This window comes from Giraffa tippelskirchi, chromosome 1, assembly GCF_054371585.1.
Source record: "Giraffa tippelskirchi isolate mGirTip1 chromosome 1, T2T-mGirTip1v1.2.pri, whole genome shotgun sequence".
NCBI classification, from domain to species: Eukaryota; Metazoa; Chordata; class Mammalia; order Artiodactyla; family Giraffidae; genus Giraffa; species Giraffa tippelskirchi.
In genome coordinates, this window is record NC_137275.1 from 163,004,719 (window position 1) to 163,031,171 (window position 26,453).

The window sequence follows — 26,453 nt, forward strand, 5'->3', positions numbered from 1 at the left end:
CTTAATCCAGGCTTCCGTGCAGAAGCTGTCTTTGATATACCTGGCAGCTAGTGACCTCTTTCCATGCTGTTCTAAGTTGACTTTTCTTTTTATCACACACTGTTGACCTTCCCCATCCTTCGTGAAGCCCCTCCCCGGAATTATACACATACCATCAACCCTCCTAGCCAACAGTCCTTAGTTCTTAAAATTGGTTTTCCTCTCCTTTATGTCCTTTAGATGTTGTTAATTCCCAACTGATAGTACTTGAATAAATTTGGGACCGAGAAGAAAAGAATCAGTAGCTGTTCCAGGTAAGTAAATCTTATTCCTCAAACACAAGGAAGCATTTAAAATGAAGGAAAAAAAGGGAAGAGTCCCAACAATCAAAACCCCAATATTATGGGGATACTAGGGGATTCTGTTGTGAGGAGTCTACTGTGAATATTATCTGCAAAGTAGATAAGATTATTATAAATGGTCTTTTCCTCAAAGGAAATCAGTTGTTTGTTTCATTCCTTCAAGAGACAATGTCAAAGCTATTGAACTCAAAATTACCCAGTTTGATAATTTGGCCCACATGGAAAATTTTTCCCTAAAGAATGCAGAAAAGAATTTCTATAAAGCTATTAATTTATCCTCTTTTGCCCAACTGAAACCAGTAGTGCATGAGCCATGGCTGTTTCCTGTCAGTTTAATAATAAACAATCCAGCCCTTTCTTGCCTTCTCATCTTGAACCACACATGCTCCTAAAGATACGGTAAATGCTTGTGTCAGGACATAATGACAACTTAAAAGTTCCTTAGTGTGTGGGATACAGTCAAGGAGATCAGATGGTCGCAAGCCATGACTCCTGCTTACAAAGCCTGTGGTTTACAATCACAGAGAGGACCTTAGGCCAATGGCAATTTTATCAAGCTTTCAGGGTGTTACAAATTCTTTTGATGCTACAATTAAATAGTACATCCTTAGAAAAATCCACCTGCCAAGCAGGAGACATGGGTTTGATCCCTGAGTCTGGAAGATCCCCTGGAGAAGGAAATGGCAACCCATTCCAGTATTCTTGCCTGGGAAACCCCATGGACAGAGGAGCCTGGCGGCTACATGCCATAAGGTCGCAAAAGAATCAGACACAACTTAGCAACTAAACAACAACAGCAGCAGCATCCTTAGAAAAGCCAAAAATGGCATGGCAGATCTGATACACTCTAACCAACCAGGAACAGAGAAGAAAGGTTTGATGTTATACATTAAGGTTTTGAAGGGAAATTTATTGAGGCTATCAGATTGGTGCTGACAGTATAGAAAACATCACTGACTGGTCTTTTTTCATTTACCTTCGTGGATGGCAGTCAGAGGCAGGCTAAGCCTTGGATGGTGACTTATCTGTATACTGCTTTAAAGAGGCTACTGTTGAAGAGTAAATATCAGCACAACAAGTTTAGGATGTGAATACTCTGGTGCAGGCAGTTCTGTCCCCAGAAGTCATTAGTTCAGTTCAGTTCAGTCGCTCAGTCGTGTCCGACTCTTTGTGACCCTATGGACCGCAGCACACCAGGCTTCCCTGTCTATCACCAACTTCCGGAGTTTACTCAAACTCATGTCCACTGAGTCGGTGATGCCATCCAACCATCTCATTCTCTGTCATCCCCTTCTCCTCCCACCTTCAATCTTTCCCAGCATCAGGATCTTTTCAAATGAGTCAGCTCTTCACATCAGGTGGCCAAAATATTGGAGTTTCAGCTTTAGCATCGATCCTTCCAATGAATAGTCAGGACTGATTTCCTTTAGGATGGACTGGTTGGATCTCCTTGCAGTCCAAGGGACTCTCAAGAGTCTTCTCCAACACCACAGTTCAAAAGCATCAATTCTTCGCCGCTCAGCTTTCTTTATAGTCCAACTACCACATCCATACATGACTACTGGAAGTCATGCCTTAGGGCTATTTCTGGACATGAAAATTTGCCGTTTCCTGGCACTGGCCCAAGATCCTGGCAACTTCCCAGCAGCCCTTTGCCTCTACCTTCACCTCAGCCTGTGAGGTCCCAGGTAAGGGAAGTGTTTACAGCAGTGACAATAGATACAAGCAGGTACAAAGAGAGAAACGAGAAGCTGGGGCATTGGGTCCAAGTTGGGAGGGTCTGACCTCCCTGTTCCCTGCCTGGCCTGGAGGTACAAACTGCATTCAGTTTTGCTCTCACCTCACTCTGCCCTCTCAAATGAAGTAATGATATCAGGCCACAAATTCTCGTCTATAAGATTATGATGTTTCTGGAAAGTCCCATTTTCCAGAGTTAGTTCTGCTTCGACTCAAGCATGACCCTGCATTTGGTAAGAACTTTATCTCAGTGAAAATGCAACTAATTCTATGAGCAATAACCCACTGTATGCTCACCAGCCACAAACCAATTCATGTTGAAGAATGGGCTGGCTGAGCAGTGGTTTCGAAGATAGTTGGGTTAGAAGAAAGGCAAGTACACAAAGACAGAGCCCTTGCAGGCTATGTCTGGATCACAATCCAAGAACATGCTGGAAGTGAGTGGAGCCAGGGAGAGATGAATAGGAAGGTGGAGAATCTAAATCAACATCACTTATGTCTCAGTTTTCCTCAGACCCTGTAAATGAGTCAGAGAAAAGGTAAAAAATAAAAGAGCCACTTGACATTAAGTGGTATTTCTTTGAGAGGAAGAAATGCAATATTGACCAAGTACGTCTGGTAATGAGTCAGGTCATAAGATGACAGAAAGGATGATGTTAGTGTTTTGTCTAAAAGGCACAGGTTAAAAAGAGTGTAGGGAAAAACAAGACAACCAAGAGAACCGAGGGCTCCCTTCTGGGGCTCTAGAGACACAAGGCCGAGGGGAGAGTGAGTGTGGCAGCAGGTAACATCTCAGTGTTGACGTCCCCAATAATAGTCACCTCAAGTAAGGCCCCACTCCACCAGAGTATTTCAAACGTAAGTGTTAGTGTTAGTTGGTCAGTCATGTCTGACTCTGGAACCCATGGACAGTAGTCCACCAGGCTCCTCTGTCCATGGAGTTCTTCAGGCAAGAATACTGGAGTGGGTAGCCATTCCCTTCTCCAGAGTCACCAGGGAACAAGGTTCTTTTTCCTGAAGGTCCTGAAGAACCTCAACACAAAGTCTGCACAGATCGCTTGCTTGACCCTGTTTCCTCCCTTTTTATTTTTAATTTATAGAAGATCAGTAAAGAACTTTTTAATATACTTCATGTGGAGGAAACAGAAAGGAATTAGAAATAGTTTACTTATTAACAACAATACTATCAACAGAATTTAAGCTGGAAATATTTATTTCCCCCAGAGACTGCCACACTTTTGAAACAAAGATTTCTCTGCCATAAAACTAGTAGGAATATTTTTAAAATGACAAACACCAAAAAAGATTTCCTGTCAAAAATACCTTTCGTGATGAAAAGATTAGAAAATTCATGTAAATTCTACAGGTTCAGTAACTTGCCATATTTGATTAATTTTCAAAATGTGGAAACATTGAAAAGGTACAAAATAGCAATTCATAATCTATTTCTCCAGCTGACAAACAGACATTAAAAATAAATAGCAAATTCAAATTAATCATATGATAAATAGGGAAATATACTTCTTTTATACATCAGGTATGAATGACAGCTTATGCCCTATTATACTCTATTTTGGCTGTTAAGTATAAAACATTTTTCCTGTCAAAAGGAAAATATTCAGGTCATATAAAACCTTTTAAATATTCAATATTCACATGTGATTTTCAATGCCAGTTAGGAGACTCTAAATTGAATGCTCAAAGAGAAAAAATACTGGTAAATTTCATTTTTCCTATGATACCACCACCTAGTTTACCTAACTTTCTTGGGCTTGTTGAAGGTCTTATTTAAAAACTGATAAATTACTTGTGAATTACACACCCACAATCTCTGGATTCAACAGCAAGATCACTTAGAGAAGTGGAATCATTTTACGGGTATATTGTAAAGGTTTCAAATTTGTCCCTCCTTCCACCATAAGAAATAATCTCTTAAGTATTCCTGCAGTCCACTTCCTCTGCCTCTCCTGCCCCGTCATACAAAAAACAGGTACAAAAAATTTTTTGTGTGTTCTTTTCAGTTGTTTTGTTTGCTTGCCTAAATTATCCGAATGATCGTCTTAAAAGTCCCATATCACTTGGTCTAGTGAGTCTGAAGTTTTAACATCTATATCTTAGTGCTATACAACATGTGTTAGATGGCATTTCTACTCTGCCAATGACCTAGAATTGTGCAAGGGTTAGAGAGATTTGGGGAAATGCCTGATACTTTGCACAGATACTTCAAGATATCAGTTTCTTCCTTTCGTCAGCAATACAGCAAATGGAGCCAGCCTGTGGTAGGGAATAGGACAGAGGTCAGCCTCACTGGAGTCCTATGGACAGAACCCTTCAGCTTCTTCACTGTTTTTCAAGATGCCTAGTGATTTCATCAGTAGAGGTGTAGTATGAATACTTTGAGAGCTGCCTATTTTAAAAAAAGCAAGTATCCTGCAAGGCTAAAGAACCCACGCTATTAACTGAAGATGGCCTACCACGCTGTACATGGCAGGCTGAGTGAGACCTTAGCAGCCTAGGACGTGAAGTCAGCAATCAGTAAAGTGACCTCAGAAGGTGGGTGACCTCGAATGATAACCTGAGGTAGGCAAAACAAATGGTCAGCAGTTGGAAAACCCAGGTGTCCTATGACTCCTAGAGGTCTGTCCCCTGCACCAGGAGCCCTTCCATCAACTCCCTTGGAGGGATGGCACCTGCCCCTAAGAACTCCATGAGACAGCAGACAGTCACCTTCCAAATTCATTGGCCTACCTGTCATGACCAACCACAGATGGACCAGGAAGAAAACACCAGTAGAGTCTTCAGGGGCTATGATAGGGAAGCACTGCCAATAATTTTGGGCTTCAAACCTCCACAGCTGGAAGCAAACATTAGACTTGAGAAGACTGGTGGAATTCTGTGAAGGAATGTTGCAGACCTGGGGAAGGCTGGCCACAGAAATTAGTTTATTAATTCTTTAATAAATATTTATTAAATATCTACTATTTGCAATTGTGTGTGTGTGTGTGTGTTAGTCACTCAGTCGTATTTGACTCTTTGTGATCCCATGGACTGGAGGCTGCCAGACTACTCTGTCCATGGAATTCTCCAGGCAAGAATACTGGAGTGGGTTGCCATTTTCTTCTCCAGGGGATCTTCCCAACCCAGGGATCAAACTCAGGTCTCCTGCAAGGCAGATTCTTGACCATCTGAGCCACCAGATATGCTAGGTGTTACGCTAAGCTCTGGGTTTCCCAGGTGGTGCTAGTGGTAAAGAACCTGCCTGCTGATGAAGAAGACACAAGAGACGCGGGTTCAATCCCTGGGTCAGAAAGATCCCCTAGGGAAGGGAACGGTAACCCATTCCAGTATTCTTGCCTGGAGAATCCCACGGACAGAGGAGCCTGGAGGGTACAGTCCACAGGGTCGCAGAGTTGGACACAACTGAAGCGACTTAGCACGCACTCACACATGCTAAGCTCTAAACATTGGAAAGTTAGCAAAACTTACCCTCCTGAAGCCTCCAGTCCACGAGGGGCAGGTGGGGGGGCAGGGGACATGAAATAAGCAATCCCACAAATTTAGGATTGCAAATTGTGATACATGCTGGAAAGGAGAATAGAGTGCTCTGTGTGTATGAAAAGGGGAGATTGTGATGTACCGTGCATTTCTTTCTGTGGATAGTGGTGAAAAAACTTTGGAAGCTAATATTCAAGACCAAGTTAAGATTCTGGAGTAGTAGGTACCGCAGATCATCTCTGAGGATGTATGACAGAATTGTGGAGAGAAAGGGGGCCCTTTCTAGAGGGTAGGATGGCAAACACTTTTGCTGTCAGTCATCTGGATTTGGGCAATGAGATAAATGAAATAACTCCATCCCTTTCTATATGTCACACCGAAACAGAAAGAGGTCTCCCAACACCTCCCAACATCCCAAACATTCTCTCTTCCATCTGAAAATCAAATATCATGCATCATGCCACTGAGCTGGTTAAGCCCTTGAGGCTGGGCAGCCACTTTTAATGGATTGTATCTAGTTTTGATAATGTGGAGGAGAAAAAAAAAAAAGAACCTTTAGTTTGAAAATGCATCTGTGTTCACAGCTAAACTGAGAAAAAATCAAGTTGTTTTGGCCTACTCTAAAGGAAAGATAGGAAAAAAACAAACAAACTCGTAAGACCATATTCAAGCTGTGATGAAGAGACACCAGCACAGAATTTGCAGATGCTGTAAGGCTACCTCTAGTTCTGTTTAGAGTAGACACAGTCCATCTCTCTTGAAAGTTAATCCTCTGACCCGTCTGAGGTGAAATGAAACACATTATGGCATATGGAAAAAACAATTGTGACATCATGGCAAGGCCATGATGAAAACGTATTTCAGCACGAAAGCTGGTTAGCTGGAAACTAAACGTATTTCAGCACGAAAGCTGGTTAGCTGGCGGCGACAGTTGGCAGTAGCAAGTAGCAAATGGTTAAGAATGTGGTTTTGGTTTCAGCTAGACCTACATTTCTACAACAGCTTACCACTTACATTCTTGGGTAAACAGTATAACCTCACTCAGCCTCAATTTCCAAATCTATATCCTAGGGATAATAAAAACATCTTTAACCTTTTAGGCTGTTATGAGAATTATACAAGTAACACATGTGAAGGACATGGTAAAAAAATATTCAAAAAATGCAAGAATTCAATTTTTAAAATAGTGGTCATTAATCATATTGTGTCTATCTCTTTCCTTCTGATGTGACAGGAAATATACCACTGATTTCTCAGTTTCCAATGGAAAGTCTTCCTCTGGCAATGAAAACAAATTATACAGTTGATCTGTCTACTTCTTCACAGTAAAACAGAATTTTGAAAAAAAAAATTATAGTTAAGTTGCTATCATTTTTTATAGGCATGGGTCTCAAATTTGTTCTGGAAGCTGGCATTCATCCATTTGAGTGGATTTAGTATGGTAAGCATTTATTTAAAAAAATAAAACAAGGACTTCACTAGTGGTCCAGTGGCTGGGACTGTGTGCTTCCAGTACGGGGGCTGGGGTTCAATCCTTGGTTGGGGAGCTGAATCCCACATGCCAAAGCTGAAGGATCCCATATGCTATAACTAAAAGAATCTGCATGCCCCAATGAAGATAAAAGATTCCGAGTGCCAAACTAAGACCCGTAGCAGCCAAATAAATAAATATTTTAAAAGTCATGTTAACTCTGAAAGGGATTGTAGAAATCACCTATCATAACTCTGTCTTGAAGAAACTGAGAACCAAAAAGATGAAATGTATGAGTCTTCTAAGGCCCAGTGGAGTGTGCAGCCCCTCAAGACAGCTCTCTTCTGGCAAAATAAAACCTGAATTACCAGGACTACTTGGTATGAAGACTAAGGCTATCCTCCACTGTAGAGGAGGATCAGTTGCTATTTAAGTTTGCTCAGAAAACAAAACAATTTTTAAAAAATGTACCTACCTCTTCCTTTAATATGGAATAAATAATGTGCTTATTTCCTAATCTCAAAAGAGAATTCAATTATTTATATCAAACCACTTTCCCTTTTTTAAAAGAGAAGAGGAAAGAGAAATGAACATTTATCAAATACCTGTGTTGGAGAAGACTTTTGAGAGGCCCTTGGACTGCAAGGAGAGCAAACTAGTCAATTCTAAAGGAAATCAATCCTGAATACTCATTAGAAGGACTGATGCTGAAGCTGAAGCTCCAGCTCCAATACTTTGGCCACCTGATGCAAAGAGATGACTCTCTGCATCAGGTTACTATGCACTATGTGCCTGGCACATAGTAACTGCTCAAAAAATATTTCTCACATGAATGGATAGATGAATGAATAAATTGGTTATTTGTGAAATAATAAGGAGATATACAAAAAAGATCTTCTATACAAACTATACAAAAAAGATCTTCATGACCCAGATAACCACAATGATGTGATCACTCATCCAGAGCAAGACATCCTGGAATGTGAAGTGGGCCTTAGGAAGCATCACTATGAACAAAGCTAGTGAAGGTGATGGAACTCCAGATGAGCTATTTCAAATCCTAAAAGGTGCTGCTGTTAAAGTACTGTACTCAATATGCCAGCAAATTTGGGAAACTCAGTAGTGGCCACAGGACTAGAAAAGGTCAGTTTTCATTCCAATCCCAAAGAAGGGCAATGTAAAAGAATGTTCAAACTACCCCACAATTGCGCTCATCTCACACACTAGTAAAGTAATGCTCAAAATTCTCCAAGACAGGCTTCAAGAGTATGTGAACCATAAACTTCCAGATGTTCAAGCTGGATTTAGAAAAGGCAGAGGAACCAGAGATCAAATTGCCAACATCCGCTGGATCATCGAAAAAGCAAGAGAGTTCCAGAAAAACATCTATTTCTGCTTTATTGACTATGCCAAAGTCTTTGACTGTGTGGGTCACAACAAACTGTGGAACATTCTTAAAGAGATGGAAATACCAGACCACCTTACCTGCCTCCTGAGAAATCTGTATGCAGGGCAACAAGCAACAGTTAGAACCGGATATGGAACAACAGACTTGTTCCAAATTGGAAAAGAAGTACGTCAAGGCTGTATATTGTCACCCTGCTTGTTTAATTTATATGCAGAGTACCTCATGTGAAATGCCTGGCTGGATGAAGCACAAATTGGAATCAAGATTGCCAGGAAAAATATCAGTAACTTCAGATATGCAGATGACACCACCCTTATGGCAGAAAGAACTAAAGAGCCGCTTGATGAAAGTGAAAAAGGAGAGTGAAAAAACTTAAAAGTTGGCTTAAAAAAACTTAAAACTCAAAGTTGGCTTAAAACTCAACATTCAGAAAACTAAGATCATGGCATCTGTCCATCACTTCGTGGCAAATAGATGGGGAAACAAAGGAAACTGAGAGACTTAATTTTGGGGGCTCCAAAAATCACTGCAGATTGTGACTGCAGCCATGAAGTTAAAAGACCCTTGCTCCTTGGAAGAAAATCTATGACCAACCTAGACAGCATATTAAAAAGCAGAGACATTATTTTACAGACAAAGGTCTGTCTAGTCAAAGCTATGGTTTCTCCAGTAGTCATGTATGGATGTGAGAGTTGGACTATAAAGAAAGCTGAGCGCCGAAGGATTAATACTTTTGAACTGTGGTGTTGGAGAAGACTCTTGAGAGTCCCTTGGACTGCAAGAAGATCCAACCAGTCCATCCTAAAGGAAATCAGTCCTGAATATTCATTGCAAGGACTGATGCTGAAGCTGAAACTCCAATACTTTGGCCATCTGATGCGAAGAACTGACTCACTGGAAAAGACCCTGATGCTGGGAAAGATTGAAGGTGGGAGGAGAAGGGGACGACAGAGGATGAGATGGTTGGATGGCGTCACCAACTCGATGGATATGAGTTTGCGTAAGCTCCAGGAGTTGGTGATAGACAGTGAAGCCTGGCGTGCTGCCATGGGGTCGCAAAGAGTCGATCACGGCTGAGCAACTGAACTGAACTGAAGGAGATATAATAGAAAATTAAATATCAGGTAAATGTAAATAATACATAACTGGCAATAAGAAAGAATTAGTATGTAACAAATTAATAATTTTTCTAGGTGATCTTCAGTTCAGTTCAGTTCAGTCACTCAGTCGGGTCCGACTCTTTGTGACCCCATGAATCGCAGCACGCCAGGTCTCCTTGTCCATCACCAACTCCCAGAGTTTACCCAAAGTCATGTCCATCGAGTCGGTGATGCCATCCAGCCATCTCATCCTCTGTCGTCCCCTTCTCCTCCTGCCCCCAATCCTTTCCAGCATCAGGGTCTTTTCCAATGAGTCAACTCTTCACATGAGGTGGCCAAAGTATTGGAGTTTCAGCTTCAACATCAGTCCTTCCAATGAACAGCCAGGACTGATCTCCTTTAGGATGGACTGGTTGGATCTTCTTGCAGTCCAAGGGACTCTCAAGAGTCTTCTTCAACACCACAGTTCAAAAGAATCAATTCTTCAGTGCTCAGTTTTCTTCACATTCCAACTCTCACATCCATACATGACTACTGGAAAAACCATAGCCTTGACTAGACAGACCTTTGTTGGCAAAGTAATGTCTCTGCTTTTTAATATGCTGTCTAGGTTGGCCATAACTTTCTTTCCAAGGAGTAAGTGTCTTTTAATTTCATGGCTGCAGTCACCATCTGCAGTGATTTTGGAGCCCAAAAAAATAAAGTCTGACACTGTTTCCACTGTTTCCCCATCTATTTCCCATGAAGTGATGGGACCAGATGCCATGATCTTAGTTTTCTGAATGTTGAGCTTTAAGCCAACTTTTTCACTCTCCTCTTTCACTTTCATCAAGAGGCTTTTTAGTTCCTCTTCACTTTCTGCCATAAAGGTGGTGTCATCTGCGTATCTGAGGTTACTGATATTTCTCTCAGCAATCCTGATTCCAGCTTATGCTTCTTCCAACCCAGTGTTTCTCATGATGTACTCTGCATATAAGTTAAATAAGCAGGGTGACAATATATAGCCTTGACGTACTCCTTTTCCTATTTGGAACCAGTCTGTTGTTCCATGTCCAGTTCTAACTGTTGCTTCCTGACCTGCATACAGGTTTCTCAAGAGACAGGTCAGGTGGTCTGGTATTCCCATTTCTTGAAGAATTTTCCACAGTTTATTGTGATCCACACAGTCCAAGGCTTTGGCATAGTCAATAATGCAGAAATAGATGTTTTTCTGGAACTCTCTTGCTTTTTCGATGATCCAGCAGATGTTGGCAATTTGATCTCTGGTTCCTCTGCCTTTTCTAAAACCAGCTTGAATCTGGAAGTTCACGGTTCACGTATTGCTGAAGCCTGGCTTGGAGAATTTTGAGCATTACTTTACTAGCGTGTGATATGAGTGCAATTGTGAGGTAGGTGATCTTACATTTCTGTATAATTTTTACTCTTCAATAAAATGATAACCCTATATGCGAGACAGAATAAGAGACACAGATGCATAGAACAATTTTATGGACTCTGAGGGAGAAGGTGAAGGTGGGATATTCTGGGAGAATAGCATTGAAACATGTATATTGTCATATGTGAGGCAGAACACCATTCCATGTTCGATGCATGAGACGGGGGCTCGGGGCCGGGGCAATGGGATGAGCCGGAGGGATGGGATGGGGGGGGTGGATGGGGGGTCCAGGAGGGGGAACACATGTAGACCCATGGCTGATTCATGTCAATGTATGGCAAAAACTATTACAATATTGTAATTAGCCCCCAACTAAAATAAATAAATTTATTAAAAATAAATAAATAAATAAATAAATAAAATATACATTTCACTGACTTAAAAGGGATACTTTATTGATTCCTGGTTATAGCTGGAAATGTTGGTAAATTTATGAAGATAGCCTCTAATAGGATCAAAATTATCCAGAAAAGCATTTATTTTTAAAAACTGAGGCCACAAGGAAACCTAATGAATTAATAGTAATTTGTCCAAATCAAATTTACCTTTAGTTTCACTGACTGAACCATAATAATGGTTTCAGTTCAGTCTTCTGAGGTTAATTTTAATTTTTTATGTCATTCATTAAAGACTGACATTACCAGTTTATACTTATTTGAAAACAAATCATCTTTCAATAACTTTCCCAAAGAATTAAGGCAAAGTTAAGGGATGCCATCTTTTTCAAATATTTTTAAACTTCTTTTTAAAGATAGATGTCACACAAAACCTCCGAGAAGGACAACAGTATAAAGGAAGTATTTATGTATTTCTCTCTGTGTGTGTGTCTCTTTCCATCTCTCTCTTTCCATATGGAGTTTTATATATATAAATGAATATGTTTGAGTCTGGGATTCCATCTCTAGCAATTATCCTAAGGGATAATTAAAAATGTAAGTAAATTTAAGTGCATAAATTTACTTAGTGAAGTGCTATTTCTAGTGGTGAATAACTGGAAATAAATATAGATCAAAAGAGAATTAGTGAAATTATGAACTAGCCTCACAATGGAATGTTATGCATTCATTCAGAAGTGTACTGTAAAAATATTCAGTGATATGAAAAATTGCTTATTATATAGTTTTAAATAAAAAGCAGTACATAAGCATGCTTCTAGTTTTATAGAAAATATGCATGTATGTGTATATGTATGAAAACTATATAGCTCAAGCTATTAAAAGTGATTATAGGTTAAAAAACTGGAAATAATTTTCATTAAAAATTTTTTTGCTTATCTGAACTGCTTTTTCTGTAATTCACATATATAGCTTTTGTAATAAAAAGCCATTTTTCATTTTAGAAAAGGATAGGAAACATGTTTATGGGTCACCAATCTCTAACTATAATTGCTGTTCTTCAGGATGAATCATTTCTTCTGAATGGTTCTACTTTTTCAACATTTACTTTCTTTTCCATCTCACATATAAACACTCCTGGTGATTACAGGACATGCATTACCTAAGTTACTCTAACAAATTCCCTCTGTAATCTTACATAACTGCCAACATTTTCTATAAAAGTTATTTTGGGAAAGAGTACATATATATGCATGTATGCTTTAGGGGCACTAGCTTTGCTGCTGCTGCTGCTAAGTCGCTTCAGTCGTGTCCGACTCTGTGCGACCCCATAGACGGCAGCCCACCAGGCTCCGCCGTCCCTGGGATTCTCCAGGCAAGAATACTGGAGTGGGTTGCCGTTTCCTTCTCCAGTGCATGAAAGGGAAAAGTGAAAGTGAAGTCGCTCAGTCGTCCGACTCTTAGCAACCCCATGGACTGTAGCCTATCAGGCTCCTCCATCCATGGGATTTTCCAGGCAAGAGTACTGGAGTGGGGTGCCATTGCCTTCTCCGGCACTAGCTTTGCAAATGAGTTTAAACCTTTCCTTACACTGTTGTGTCTGTTTTTAACATTTCTCCATCTCTCATTTCCAGTGTATTTTACTTTGTTCATATTTGCTTTTAGTTTTCTTTTCCAAGACCCTATGTGACCAAGTGTGAGACCCTGTGTCAGGTCTGTGACATATGTCATCTCATCAACTAATCACAGAAACATGGCACTTATTCCCATTTTATAGATACTTCATTAATAAGTGTGCAATGGTCTTTAATTTATGGAGCAGTTTTAGCGATATAACTTCATTTGACCCTACTGATATTGGTATTATTAATATTTCTATCTTACAGATGAGAAAACTAAGACTCAGGGAAATTAAAGAACTTTTGGAAGATGCTCCTGCTGAGAATCAGTAGAGTTGGGACAGGAATCAGACTTGTTTGCCTCCTCAAATCCCTTCTTCAAGGTTTAACCTGTTTTCTCTCTGCAGTGCTAGCCCTGTGGGTTGTTATTATTAGTAGTACACTGTTAGCATGAATAAGGAAGACTGATTTCACAGATTACTAAAACGTTAAAAGACAAATAAACAAGAGAACTCAACCAACTCAAAGGGAAGCAGTCACAAAAAGTAAAGTGACTCAGTTTCTCATCAAAGTTCTCCTGTCACAGAGGGGAGGCTGGACTATGGTATCGTTACTCCTCAGTGGGAGTGCAATGTTTTATAATGCCTCTTTCTCTAATGCCTCTTTCTCTATAATGCCTCTTTCTCTTTCCTAGTACTCTAACATCCAAAACATCTTGTTTCCTCTCAAATGAAATATTCATTCTAACCATGTCATTCAAAAGCTTTAAAAAATATCTTCATCTTGTGGTTTTTCCTAAAATGTTTTAAAGCTGATTTTCTCAGGAAAGAAAAAAAAACAACAACAGGCTGAGCAACTTGGCTCCTTATCAATCTTGAGAGTTTCCAGAAAGTGTTCAGTTGCACATGACATTTCTGGTGGCCTTGACTGCAATTAGATTTTAATTTTGTATTTTAACTCTCAGCTACCTGCCTCACAGGATAATTGTACCTTGCATTCCTATTTCCTTCTTCTGGAATTTCAGGTATTTCAGCATATGCTTTTGGAGTTTGCTTCCCTTACAACTTCTACAACCAAACTGCTGTGACTGTGACCACAGGGCTCTTATCTATCCACCAACTGCACAATGCACAGCAAACGAGCCTAGACATATGTTTCTTGACATTTTGGTAATGGCTCCTCCTTTGTGACTGGGACCCTGTGGCAGAGACATCTAGCTGACCCCCAAAGAGCATGTCTCCTTTCACAGTGAAGATCTGTCGCTGTTAGGTGGCTGCGAGACAAGAACTATATTCCTCAGTCCTCTCTGCACGTCAGTGGACTTGTAAGTAGTCCTCATTAATGGGATGTAAGAGGAAGTAATATGGAGTTGAGTTATTAAAGAACTGGAGGCACAATCTTTCACTCTTTCTTCTTCCTGGCCAACAGCTGATGATACCAGAAAAATCTGAAAGTCCCAAGATGGCAGAGCCATAAGGTGGAAGCAGCCTGCGTCCCTGAGTCACTGCTTGGAAGAGAGCCACCTGACCTGTATCAGACAATGACATGAATATGAAGTAAGATTCTGCTGGGTCAGTCCACTGAGATCTTGGGGTTACTTGTTACAACAGCCAATTTAATACTAGACCTATAAGCCTGGATATCCCTCCTCATTAGGTCGGGGAATTAGATGAGCTTGAACCTGCTACAAGCATTAATGGGGTAGAGGCTGCAAGTTGCCACAGTGGAAATTCTGTCACTAATATGTACCCACAGAAATTGTTGGGAGCAATGACAGAGACCATTAAGTTGCCCATCAATAGACATTATCCCCTTCCTTCTAACTCAAGCCTAGTTTTGTTGAAGGTGGCAATGTGCTAGACTAATAAAAACTTACATTTGCCAAACTCACTTGTAAGTAGAAGTAACACAGATATGATCGAGGAGGTATATAGCAAGTTTATGTGAAAGCTCCTGAAAAAAGAACAGTTAGCTGATATGCCTCACTGGCCTTTCCCCACTTCCTGTCTTCAATATTTTTTCAATGTGGACAGTTTCAAGAGCCGTATTCTGGCCATGAGAATGACAGTCACACATTAAGGATGATGGAACAAAAAAACACAAGGAATCTAGGTCTCCAATGGTATCCTGGGCTATCACACCAAGCCTAGACTGCCAACCACTGGAATTCTCCTTATTCAACAAAAATAAATAAACCCCTAATTTATTTAAGCCACTGTTTATTGGGTTGTCTATTTGTTGTAGCAGCTAAAAAGCCATCCTAACTTATACAAGAGTGAACCTCCTAAAACAGGCCATGGCACATAACATCCTGACAGGTTGATATCTCTTCCTCTCTGCTCCATCCTTTTCTTCTACTCACTTTAATTCTTTCCAGCCCAGAGCTTACACAGGACCAGAGCAATCACTGAATTTCTAAGCCCATTTGGTATCTCTTGAGGATAAAGAGCTCACTGGCCGTTATCCTCATCATTTAATTTAGCCTCAAATCCTATTCCTTTGAATGCCATATAGCAATTTTCAAGCACCTTCTTTCCCTAATATCCTCAAACTGCTGCTTCATCTCTGGACCAGAGAGCTCTGCAATCTGGGCTCCATCAGTGTAATTATGGGATTTAAGAGAAACCCAAGAAGTTATTAAGTTTATTCACCTGCCTCCAGGCAAGGCTGTGGTTAGTTCTTCCAGACTTATAGCTGTCTTCCATGGGCCAAAAAAGTCTCTCACAAAGCATGACTCATTGTTAACTTTGAAGGAGGCAGTTTAATCTTTTCTCAGCTTCTCTGCCAGTGAAATGGGTATTATGATCTGAACGCAGAATGACAAGACCTTCAGCTTAAATATGTGAGGTCGGAAATGGGTATGATCATCTTCTTTGTTGGGTATTGTAATAGATTAAAGTGGAAAAATATTTTGCAGCTCCTCCCATCAAGAGACTGAGTCTGTCTCCCTGTTCCTTGAAGGTGGGCTGCCTTCTGACTTGCTTTGACCAAGGAATGTGATGTTTAAGTGTTGTTGTATGAATGCTAGAATAAGCTTCAAGGAGTCTTGCAGCTTCCACCTTCATCCTCTTAGAATGTTCCCTTCACTATGTAAGGAATGTGGAGCAGACTACTGAAGAAAAAGAGACCACGTGCAGAGGGACAGCCAGCACCGCTGCCCCGCAAGGCTCTGGACTTGTGAGTAAGTCCATCTTAGATGCTCCAACTTCAGTCCTGCCATCAGGGAATTGCAGCCACATGAATGACCACAGCAGGACCAACAGAACTGCCCCACTGAGCCCAGCCCAAATGGCAAACCCATAGAATCGTGAGAAATACTGAACTGCTGTTATTTTAAGTGACTAAACTTTGGGGTACTCTATTAGTTTCCTAGGACAGCCACAACCAATTGTCATAAGCCTGGTGCCCTAAAACAACAGAAATTTATTCTCACACTGTTCTGGGCACCAGAGTTCCAAAATCAATGTGTGAGTAGAACCTGCTCCCTCTTAAGGCTCAAGGGAAGAATTCTTCCTTGCCTCTTCTAGCTTCTGGTGGTTGCTGGCAGAGCATGGTGTTCCTTGGCTTATGGTGGCATAACTCCAATCTCTTCCTGTCTTCACATGGCCTCCTCTCCCTGTATCCCTGTGGCTCTGGGTCTCTTCTCATAAGGACACCAGTGACTGGATTTAGGGTTTACCTAATCCAGTGTGACCTTATCTTAACTTGATTACATCTACAGTGACCTTATTTCCAAAATAAGATGATGTTCACAGATACCAAGACTTAGGAGTCTTTTGCAGGGACACAATTCAACCCACAACACGTGTGGTTTGTTAAACAGCAAAATGTAACTAATATTGGTACCCTTTCCTACAATTTTTTTGTACTTCAGACACATGAAGATAAACATAAAGAAAATAGAAAGGATTAACATGTTCTTAAAGATAACACATATCAATGACAGTGAGTTTACAAAGCTCCCACGAAGAAAATATCTAAGTAGACTATTTTAATTGCTGTTAGTGTCAAACAAAGTTTATGATATATTAGACAGTATTGGGTAAGTATCTTTATCCACATGTAAAACTTATTTTATGGGGTGGAAAAACATGTGCTTTCCCTCTAAGATCAAAGAGTCCTCTGTTAGCACTGTGTGCAATATTTCTGTAAAAGTCAAAGCCATGCTAGAGCCTGTTACCGCTGCCCCACTTCTCCCCTGCCTGATCCAAACTTTTGGAAGGAGTGGTCTCCACCAGCTTCCTCCATTTCCTCTGCATTGACTCCCTCCCTAACCTGTGAAGTCTGACTTCCTTTTCCACAACTACACTAAAACTGCTGTCTCAGAGGTTCACACTGACCACCGTCATGGCAAATTCGATGGCTTTCTTTGTCCTCCTAATTTGGCATCTGACCTGTTTAACTGCCTCATTAGCTCCCCTTTCTAATACCAACCCAGTCTGCCACATCTTGGCCAAATTCTTCCTCCTCTCTGTGCAGCTCTTCTCTTGCACTAACCTGCAGTGATTCCCTAGGCCCACTTCTTTCCTCTTTCCACTCTACTTTCCTACTTAGAAAATGTGTCCGTTCTCCATTCTCATCTTCACCTCACTGATGACTTTCTAAACAATAGTTTCCATCCTGACCTATCATTCAAGCCTTAAGCTTTGATCTCAAGCCACTCGTTAGAAATTTTCTCTATGTCATGCTCATCTGTATTAGTTAGGGTAGGTTTGGTTTTGCTGTGATAACAAATAATCCAAATATCTTAGAGGCTTATGAAAACAAGGACTTTCAGAGAGCCACTGTGGCTCTGCTCTGTTTCTACTCCAGGACACGGTAAAGAATCCGCCTGCCAACGAAGGAGACTCAAGAGATGGGGGTTCAAGCCCTGGGTCAGGAAGATCCCCTGGAGTAGGAAATGGCAACCCAGTATTCCAGCCTAGAATATTGCATGGACAGAGGAGCCTGGAGGGATATAGTCCCTGGAGTAGCAAAAAGTTGGACATGACTGAGCACACACATACCTATACCAACCAGGACACAGCCTGAGAGATCAGCCTCTGTCTAGAACATTGCTGGTTGTACAGAATAGGAAGAGATGTTATAACAAAGGGCTGGCCAGCTCTGAAAGCTCACCTCAAAGTGACCACATCAAATTCTACAAGGTGAAAAGGAAAATCCTCTGACAGGGAGAGAGAGCAAATACATAGAAATGTGAAATCTACTATAGCCTGTTAAAACAAAAACTCTACAAGAGAAGTACAAAGTCATCCTCCTAACACTAACTGAAATTTCTAATTTTCATAATTTCTCATTGGCATCATCTGTATCCAATTTTCCTAGAATATAAATCTTGGGATTGTTATCTCTTTTATAAAATTTACCTTTCCCAATTACAAAAACACTCTTTGACGAAAACTTCTAAAATACATACATATATATATATACACACACACGTCACATATAAGGAAACAAAAATCATTAATAATCCTAACACCCAGGTATTCAACACTTATCACAAGTTGGCACATGTCCTGCTCATATCCCTATCACATATATCAATCTATTTAATCTCTGTAGGGAGATATACACATTTTACCATAAAAATGATATCACTGCTGCTGCTGCTGCTGCTAAGTCACTTCAGTCATGTCCGACTCTGTGCGACCCCATAGACAGCAGCCCACCAGGCTCCCCCATCCCTGGGATTCTCCAGGCAAGAACACTGGAGTGGGTTGCCATTTCCTTCTCCAATGCATGAAAGTGAAAAGTGAAAGTGAAGTCGCTCAGTCCTGTCCGACTCTTAGCTACCCCATGGACTGCAGCCTACCAGGCTCCTCCGTCCATGGGATTTTCCAGGCAAGAGTACAGGAGTGGGTTGCCATTGCCTTCTCCGAAAAATGATATCACATTACACATTTATTTAGCTTTGTGGCTATTAAAAAATTTATCAAGATAACTCTAATGTCTTCTTCCTCACCACACACCCCCCCATTATTTTAAAGTAGCAGCTACATGGCAATGACTTGCAAATTTAAATATCCAGCTTTGACCTTTTCCCTGAACCTCAGATTCCCGAATAAAACTACCTAGTAGGCAATTTCAGTTGAATTTGTAATATGAATCTTAGACTTGGTATGTCCCCAATTAAACTCATGATTCAGTCTGAAATCTTGTTCCTCATCCAGTCTTTTTACCCATTAAAAGCATCAATATCCACACATAATGCCCCTCAGAGACACCTTGATTCATTTTTTTCTCTCACTGTCCTCCATGCCACATCTAATACATCAACTCAAGCTCCAAAATACATCCCAGAGCTTACGGCTTCTCTCCCTCTCTATTCTCAGCTCCCCAGTCCTGCTGCCATCCCCTTTCCTCTGGGCTCTGTACTACCTCCTACCTGCTCACCTTGCTTCTGCTCTCTACTTCTCTATGAGGAGTCAAAGTGACTTTCTAAACACAGTCAGTCACAATGTGTCTCTGTTCCCAAAACCTTCCCATCGCACTTGGAATAACATTTAAACATCTTCCCTGGTTCCTAAGTGCTTTTCACGATTTTGTTTCTGCCTACTTTTCTCTTCATTTCTCCCACTCTTCCCACCGCCCCCCACCTGCCACTCACTCTATCCACCATATACACTGGCTCTCTTTTCTCCCAATATATCAGCCCTACTTTTGCCCTGAGTGTGGCATTTGCTAACTCCCCTGCCTGGTCCAGGCCCATAAGTCATCTCCTCAGAGATGCCTCCCTTGACCATTCTAAGGTGCCCATACACCTGATACGGCCCTTTTACATTCTCTGGATAGCACCTGTTTCATCTGATATTTCCTGGTTTATTTGCTTATTATCTTCCCATTGTAAAATGACTTCTTTCAGACAAGAACCTTGTCAGCTTATTCACTGCTCTATCCTCACCTCTTAGAACACACACCTGCCAGACATAGTGTCAACTACAATCAATATTCATGAAATGAGCGAATGAATATTTAGTTGTTTCTCAAGTCCAGCTGATCGCTCTTTAAGTATCTGTAGACACAGACCCCTTTCTTTCCATGCTCATCCCCCAGCCTAATCCCAGACATCACCTCCCATCAGAATGACTGTGGCTGCCTCCTTTTCCCTCTCATGGAGCCCCTCTCACCCCTTCTTCCCACTCTACCAGTTTCAGCTGTCAATCCTCTCCCTGTCCTTCAGGGCCTGGCTGAAGCCTTACCTCCTAACCCTCAAGAGCTGCTACTCCTTCCTTCCCTTCTTATGTCAACATTCCATTCCTGCCCTTAACCCTTACCTGGCCACACAATCAAGCTCCATCTCCAGTTTTCACTTATATTAATCTGCTCATTCCAGCTGAATTCTGAAGGAAAAAACTTGGTGGGTTGGGGGTTTGAGGTGATTTGTCTCTCATAATGCCTAGAGAAAGTCATGGTCAATCAAAAAATTCGTGTGAGCCGAATGAAATTTTGGGTATGCAACCAGATACAATAAGCAAACTGGAGTCATAAACATACTACAATATATAAAATACTAATAATAACTGACTGCATAACACAGGGAGCTCTACTCAATACTCTGTAATGGCTTATATGGGAAAATAATCTAAAAAAGAGTGGATATATGTATGTATATAACTGATTCTTTTGCTGTACAGCAGAAACGAACAACACTGTAAATCAACTACACTCCAGTAAAAATTAATTTTAAAAAATAGGCAAGTTGAAGACCCCTTCTAAAGGGATGCTATGAGAACAGGTAATGATTCAGAATCAAAGAGTGAAATACCAGTAGGTAAAGCAAACCAGACAGAAGGTCAACAGGAAGAGAACAGATGGCCAGCATTGCCTTGAAACAACATATATGCTACGTAGCAGGATAAAGTACATTTTTAGTGGAATTTGAACCCGAGACTGTTCTCCTAGCTTAAGGGAAAGAGGATGGTCATTCTGGTGTGAATTACTGCATGAGGACTAGCACTCCTTGGGCAACTCTAATTTGCCTCCCTAACAACCAGGGCCTCGGGGTGGTAACTTCTTGGTGAGACTCCAACTTCTCCTTAGTGTTCTGAGTACACAGCACAGAACTAACTGTAGAGAACACAAACAGTTCCATCCAAGAAGGTGTCTGCTCTGTCCTGAGAATTGCCCCTGTGAAACGACAAGGCAAAGGAGAGACTTGGAGAAAAGCCTTTGCACTCTATGGACATTCTTCTCAGTTTGTCTAAGTTGAGCTATGGGACAATAGAGGAGCTACATCTCCCTGATCAAATGGGAGAATCTAGACCAACCATTCTGTTTTACCAAGGCCCAACTGGGTTGGGAAGATTCCCTGGAGAAGGGAAAGGCTACCCACTCCAGTATTCTGGCCTGGAAAATTCCATGGGCTGTATAGTCCATGGGGTCGCAAACAGTCAGAGATGACTGAGCAACTTTCACTCACAAGTAGCTCCATAAAGATTTTTGAGGAAATACCATACCTTTTTGCTAATCTCCATACCTTCCCTAATCAACTGTCCAGGCAATGAGAAGATTTCTTTATTCTGTGCTTTTAAAACCATGTAATTAAAAATAAATATGCCCTGGAAAAGGGAATGGCAACCTACTCCAGTATTCTTGCCTGGGAAATCTCATAGACAGAGGAGGCTGGTGGGCTACAGTCTATGGGATCCAAGAGTCGGATATGACTTATTTTTATTATTAAGTGGGCAATAAATTGTTCTCTTGTTGTTAAAAATAAAATAAAATAAAATAAATAAATAAATAAATATGTTATCAACTCCACTGCTTATTTGAGGTCAAATGCAAATCATAGGTACATTTATCTGATACAGAAAAAAAGGTTTCCAAAAAATTTCCTGGTCATTGCAGGAAATGAGTAATGTGACTGTAATGTAAGGGGTGACTGAAAAATATTACCAGAATGTATACATCTAAATAACTATTGTTCTTTATAAATTCACACAAAAAGTGCCATGTGATTTATTCAAATAGAGCTGTTTTCCTGAAATCAACTTTTGAAAGTCCTTTTTGCAATAGCTTTCAAAGCCACTTGAAGAGGAATCTAAAAACACGGCTCCATTTAACTCAATCGAATATTACTTAATTTAACAGACTTGCTTAAATGCTATTGATTGTGGCTCATTCCAGAAACCACACAACACATTGTTTATGGATATGTACAAACAAACACAAACACACACACACACACACACACACTAAAAGTACAACTTGGTGATAATCCTGGCCTCTGAAGGAGAAGGGAGAACAGAATTGGAGAATAGAATAACGGGGGACTTCAAATTTATCTGTAATGTTCTATTTTTTCATTTAAAAATATCTAAAGCAAAAAGAACCAAATGTTAACATTTGTTAACTCTGGTCAGTGGGCCCTTAGGTACTTGCTATATTATCATCTATATTGTCTTTATTTCTGAAACATTTCAAACAAGAAAAAACAGATTCTCTGTCAAAGGGAAAAGATTTTATACCACTGAGTTTATTTTTTAAAATAAATATACTCCATTCTCTGAGCACAATTCTAAAAGTATTTTCAAAAATGTTTTGGAGAATGCTAGTATCGTTAGAATAAGTGGCACATCCCTAAAGTGGACCACTTTGAAGGCACAACACCCAGATGAAGGGTTAGGAGGCAAGGGACAGCTCCATCTTTTTCTGACCCATATTGTCAGTTAATGTTTTGTTCTTTGCCAGCAATATCATGACTTGCTTGCCTTTGTATTACCAGGGCCCAACACAGCACTTGGAACATAGTGACCCTCAACAGCTGGAGTGAATAAATGAATGAAGGAATGAACTATCAAACTAACCAACCTAGGATTTACAAGCCTAACTTATTTGTGCATCAGAAAGTCAAGAGATAGGAGGAAGAAGAAGAGGATGATTATTTACAGTTTTGCATTTCTCAATCTAGTTCCTGTTCAGCCTAATCTTCTGCTATTTTTACATTTGGCTTCTCACAGGAAAGAACAGTTAAAATTATCTGTTGTATGACGAGAATGATAAGAGAACTCCTGAAGCCTTCTGAGGTTTCTGAGTAGAGTGATACTAACATGTAGTGTAAGCCCCAAATCCAATCCCAGAGGAGGAGGAAACCCCCAAAGCATGAAAGAAGTCCATGTCTCTGTACTGTGATCCAAGGGAAAACACATCTATTGAGCTATGTCAGGGGCTTCCCTTGTGGCTCAGCTGGTAAAGAATCTGCCTGCAATGCGGGAGATCTGGGTTCGATCCCTGGGTTGGGAAGATCCCCTGGAGAAGGAAAAGGTTACCCACTCCAGTATATTTCTGAGGGACACACATCTTGATTTTCTATTTGTTACTTCATTTAAAATAGCGAGTTTATGTAAAGGATGGGTAGAATGAATTAGATTGTTAAGCAAAGTAAATGAAAGTGTGGCCAGCTAGAGTCTCAAAGAGAAGCAAGAAAGAACTAAGTTGCTAGAACAGTCTACCTTTATAATTAACCCACCTATTCTCTGTTCAAAAAGAATCTCTCACAGAAAGTGAGAAAGACAGAGATTAAAGCCATGGATAGTTACACATAAGGCAGAGGAAAAAGGAGAAATGCACAACTATTTTAATCCCTAAAGAATGACTTCAGAGGTCATACAGGGATCTGGGAGAGAAACTGAACAGGAGAAGGTGAGACACATTAAGGAGAAAGGGTCAAGATTTCCAATAAAGATTTAAAGGAATGATAAAACCAGGCAAGGGTATCAATGTGAGGAAATGAGAACTCATAGGGCCAGTGGCAGGAGTGTAAAGTGGTACAATTGAACTGGGAAACAACTCAGCCATGTGTATCAAAAGTCTTAAAAATATTTCTTTCCTTTGAGCAAGGAATCCCACTTATAGAAATTTTAAGGAAGTATTTGCACTAACACATAAAGATGTATGCATAAAGCTATTCATCAAGCTACGTACATTATTGTAAAAACTTGGAAACCATCTTAAAACCCAATCATAGAGAATTAATTCAATAAATCACTGCATATCTAATCAACACAATTTTACACAGCCTATGTAAATTATAATGTAGCTCTACATGGATGAACATGGAGAGTTGTTCATATTTAAATTTAAAAATACAGCATAAAACAGGATGTGCAGTATGATCTTATTTTTGTAAAACGAAAAGACGCATTGACACATCCAAATATTAACAGCTGTAACTAAATTAAATTTTTTCTGGTTGTACTTTCCTCTTTAATGATGAACACAGATGAAAGAATAGAACAAAGATAAAACATTGGTTCTACCATTGTCATTTCTGCTTTGCTAATCCTGCCTGGTTTTAGAAAAGGCAGAGGAATCAGAGATCAAATTGCCAATATCCGCTGGATCATCGAAAAAGCAAGAGAGTTCCAGAAAAACATCTATTTCTGCTTTATTGACTATGCCAAAGCCTTTGACTGTGTGGATCACAATAAACTGTGGAAAATTCTGAAAGAGATGGGAATACCAGACCATCTGACCTGTCTCTTGAGAAACCTGTATGCAGGTCAGGAAGCAACAGTTAGAACTGGACATGGAACAACAGACTGGTTCCAAATAGGAAAAGGAGTACGTCAAGGCTGTATATTGTCACCCTGCTTATTTAACTTATATGCAGAGTACATCATGAGAAATGCTGGGCTGGAAGAAGCACAAGCTGGAATCAAGATTGCCAGGAGAAATATCAATAACCTCAGATATGCGGATGACACCACCCTTATGGCAGACAGTGAAGAAGAACTAAAGAGCCTCTTGATGAAGGTGAAAGAGGAGAGTGAAAAAGTTGGCTTAAAGCTCAACTTCAGAAAACTACGATCATGGCATCTGGTCCCATCACTTCATGGGAAATAGATGGGGAAACAGTGGAAACAGTGTCAGACTTTATTTTTTTGGGCTCCAAAATCACTGCTGATGGTGATTGCAGCCATGAAATTAAAAGACGCTTACTCCTTGGAAGGAAGGTTATGGCCAACCTAGATAGCATATTTAAAAGCACAGACATTACTTTGCCAACAAAAGTCCATCTAGTCAAGGCTATGGTTTTTCCAGTGGTCGTGTATGGATGTGAGAGTTGGACGGTGAAGAAAGCTGAGTGCTACAGAATTGATGCTTTTGAACTGTGGTGTTGGAAAAGACTCTTGAGAGTCCCTTGGACTGCAAGGAGATCCAATCAATCCATCCTAAAAGAGATCAATCCTGGGTGTTCATTGGAAGGACTGATGGTTGAAGCTGAAACTTCAATACTTTGGCCACCTCATGCGAAGAGTTGACTCATTGGAAAAGACCCTAATGCTGGGTAGGATTGGGGGCGGGAGGAGAAGGGGACGACAGAGGATGAGATGGTTGGATGGCATCACCAACTCGATGGACATGGGTTTGGGTAGACTCCGGGAGTTGGTGATGGACAGAGAGGCCTGGCGTGCTGCAATTCATGGGGTCGCAAAGAGTCAGACACGACTGAGCGACTGAACTGAACTGAATCCTGCCTTTGATCTGAACACAGTGGGACACGATATAATGGTCTTATATCCTAGGCCAACTTTACCACTGTATTTGATTTCACCACACCCTGCATACAGATGCCTTCCTATATATTTTCAGAGATATCATTCTCTTTTTATTCTACGTACCCCAAACAGCAAAGTGTACTACTATAGTGCAAACTCTAGAAGCACAGGAACCACACATAACCACGGTGTATAAACTCCTGTATTTTCCTGGAGCCTACAGAACCTTTGTAGCTACTGATAGGTAACAAATTAGACTGAACATTTGTGGGAACAGGGATAGTACATTCCTGTTGCTTTAGCCACTTATTATTGACCAAAACAGGAATAAGCACCTGGTGTTCACCACTGAAAAGAACTAAGTACTCCTTTATCTTAGCGTTCTCCACCAAGAATTCTGAGTATTGTTACATCCCTGGCAGTTAGGAGCAGGGAAGGTTGGGGTGTTTTTAACATCATCTCATTCCATCACTAGCTCTGTGTGGAAAGCAGAAATGGGAGATCTAGTTCCCTGAGCTCTCCCTCTCTTCCTAGGTAACCACATGATGTAACTGTATTTTCTTTTCCATGTTGAAGTAATCATTGGCTCTATACATAAATGTGAATTGTCAGAGCTCAAAAAACTCTAATTGAAAAGTTGACCCTGGCAGAAGGTTCTTTCAATTGTACCAGGTTCCTAAAGTTCAAGTGGAGCTTTTCCAAGAATCTGAAAAAAAAACCCAATGATTCTGAATGTGAAAGACCAAAATTCTGAGTGTAATTGCCTGAAGCCTCTTCTCATGGCCTTTGGTCTAGAACACATCAGACAAATGCAGTAATTCCTGAAAGCATCCACACCATATACATGTATTTTACTGCTTGCATCATTTTTACAGACAAAATCAGCAAACATTGTTCTCAGGAACAATGCAATATCTTCTTCTTGTTCTGGTCTTTATGCCAAAAATTACTGGGATTGTTCTTTTTTCATGTAAGTATAGTTGATTTACAATATCATATTAGTTTCAGGTGT

At 40.5% G+C, this 26,453-nt stretch overlaps 1 long non-coding RNA gene across 1 annotated transcript; it reads left to right on the forward strand.

Annotated features, from left to right (window-relative positions):
- Nucleotides 1-255: 255 nt before the first annotated feature.
- Nucleotides 256-15,152, forward strand: LOC145511270 (uncharacterized). The gene is made up of 4 exons (XR_014057733.1): nucleotides 256-293; nucleotides 13,209-13,324; nucleotides 13,966-14,265; nucleotides 14,370-15,152. It is a non-coding gene; the product is annotated as an uncharacterized LOC145511270 (long non-coding RNA).
- Nucleotides 15,153-26,453: the final 11,301 nt, after the last annotated feature.